A 2,114-nucleotide genomic window follows, 5' to 3' on the forward strand; every position below is an offset into this window, starting at 1 on the left:
AAAAAAAAAAAAAAAATTTACCCAGGCATGGTGGTACATGCCTGTAGTTGAGAGGTTGAGACAGGAGGACTGCTATGAGTTTGAGATCAGTTGTGGCTTCATAGCCAAACCTCATCTCCAAAAACCAAAATTAAATTAAATTTCATGTATGTTCGGAAAAATAAAACCAACACATCAAATATTGGTTGCATCAATATTATGCTTAGAATAGGGCCTTGTTAGAGTAACAACAACTTTGCATTGTTTGAAGAAAACAGACTAATATTCTGCATAGCAGAAGGCTAAGGCAGAAAACAGAGTCGGGGTCAACACAGGCTGGGTCCTCGGAGGAAGAAAGGGAGGAGGCCGGCTTCCAGGAGCGGTTGAGTCAGGGGCAGGTGAGAAGCAAAGTCCCAGAGGAAAGGGACAGCAGGACAGTGTGGGACAGGAGTGTAGCCTGGCTGAGCACAGGCCCTGCCAGCAGGTGCCGTCTTCTCTTGCTTCCAGAATATTCTGTCTGCCCAGAGGGGAGACCTCCCAGCTCCAGCAAGGTTGGTGGGCAGCGGGGCTGGGCTTCCTATTCCTGTTCATGGCCCTGAGGCTCAGTGCCCCTTATGCTCTCGGCTCTGCTGTGCCATGACTTGGAATCCCCTTGGCGTCACCCACAGGTGGTGGCCTGTTGGCCTGTGCTGTGGAACTCAGCCGGAGACAAGGAACTCCCGACCTCTCAAATGGACCTCCTCCTCTCCTCTCAGTGTGGGATTGGCCAGAGATCCTGACAGAAAGAAAATTGGTCTGGGACCCAGGTGTGCCAGGCTCTTCCCTGGGGACAGGGACAGAGTGGGTGAAAGGGGCCCTGCCCTTCAGAAGCTCACAGCCAAGCCAAGGAGACCCGCAGTTGCACCAGAATGGCTCCTGTGACCCTCCCGCCTGGGACAGAGCTGTGCCGAGACCCACTGGGGAGTCCCGTCACCCCACCCAGGACCAGGGGAGGAGGACATCACATTCAGAGCTCCACCTGCCTCTTGCACCGTGGGCTCACCAGCCCTGGAAGCCTGCACCATCAGGACGTGGACAGCGTCAGGCTGTGGCACAGGGCTCCGCTGGAGGAGCCAGCACACCAGGGAATTAAAGGCCTTGAAAACTCAGGTTGGGCACAATGCCAGGCCCTAAGGCCCAAGGATGAGATAGTTTCCTAGGCAGGCATCAATTTCCTCATCTGTCAAATGGGCAGAATGAACCTGGTCACCTTCCTCTTTCCTGGGAAGAAAGAGTCTGATGTCAATAAACACCCAGTGCCGGACGTGACCTTACCTAAGGCAGGGTGCAGGCCGCCTACAGGCAAGCGGGCAGCCTTGGTGACCCTTGGTTCTCTGCTCCTGGCCAGGACCAAGGACAGTGTAAGGCCCACAGCTCAGCCTCTTCTTGGTCCCCAACCTGCCCTAGGAGGGTCCTGGCTCAGAAGCCCTGATCTGCTTACTAAGCAACTGAGCGTCACCTAAGAGCGCAACTGCTGTGCCATAGCCGCCCCAGCTCCCTAAACTGGGCTTATCTGTCCCTTCTGGGAGGGGGCCCCACTTAACGTCCCTACTCTGGGCAGCCCTCTCTTTAAAATCGGGCATCAAAAAAATAATAGGGGGGCTGGAGATTTAGCTCAGCGGCACAGCGCCTGCCCCGCAAGCGCAAGGTCGTGAGTTCTATCCCCGTTACCAAAGAGAATAATAATATTTTAATATTAAAATAAAATTTCCTCCTCCCCTGGTTCCAGTAATAAAAATAACATAAAATAAAATAAAATCTCAAGCATTAAGAGACTCATGTACAGTTTGTTTGTCAAGGCTTTGGGTCCTAGGGGTTCCTCAGCGTCTAACCCCCATCCTACTCGAAGGTAGAACTGAAGCCACCAAGCGTGACCACAGTGTGGCAGGTCCTGGGAAGAGCAGGTTCCACCCAATAACAGAGTGGGAAGCAGGGGATGGGGGCGACAGAGTCTTGTTGCCATAGCAACCGAATGGCATCCCTCCCCCATTGGTCACTGAGATTGAGCTCCTGCCTCCGTTGTCAAAAGGGACCAACTGAGCCGGACGTGGTGGCACAAGCCTGTAATCTCAGCAAGCGGGAGGCTGAGGCAGGAG

The sequence above is a fragment of the Chinchilla lanigera genome, unplaced genomic scaffold (assembly GCF_000276665.1).
Source record: "Chinchilla lanigera isolate Chin_1 unplaced genomic scaffold, ChiLan1.0 scaffold00036, whole genome shotgun sequence".
NCBI classification, from domain to species: Eukaryota; Metazoa; Chordata; class Mammalia; order Rodentia; family Chinchillidae; genus Chinchilla; species Chinchilla lanigera.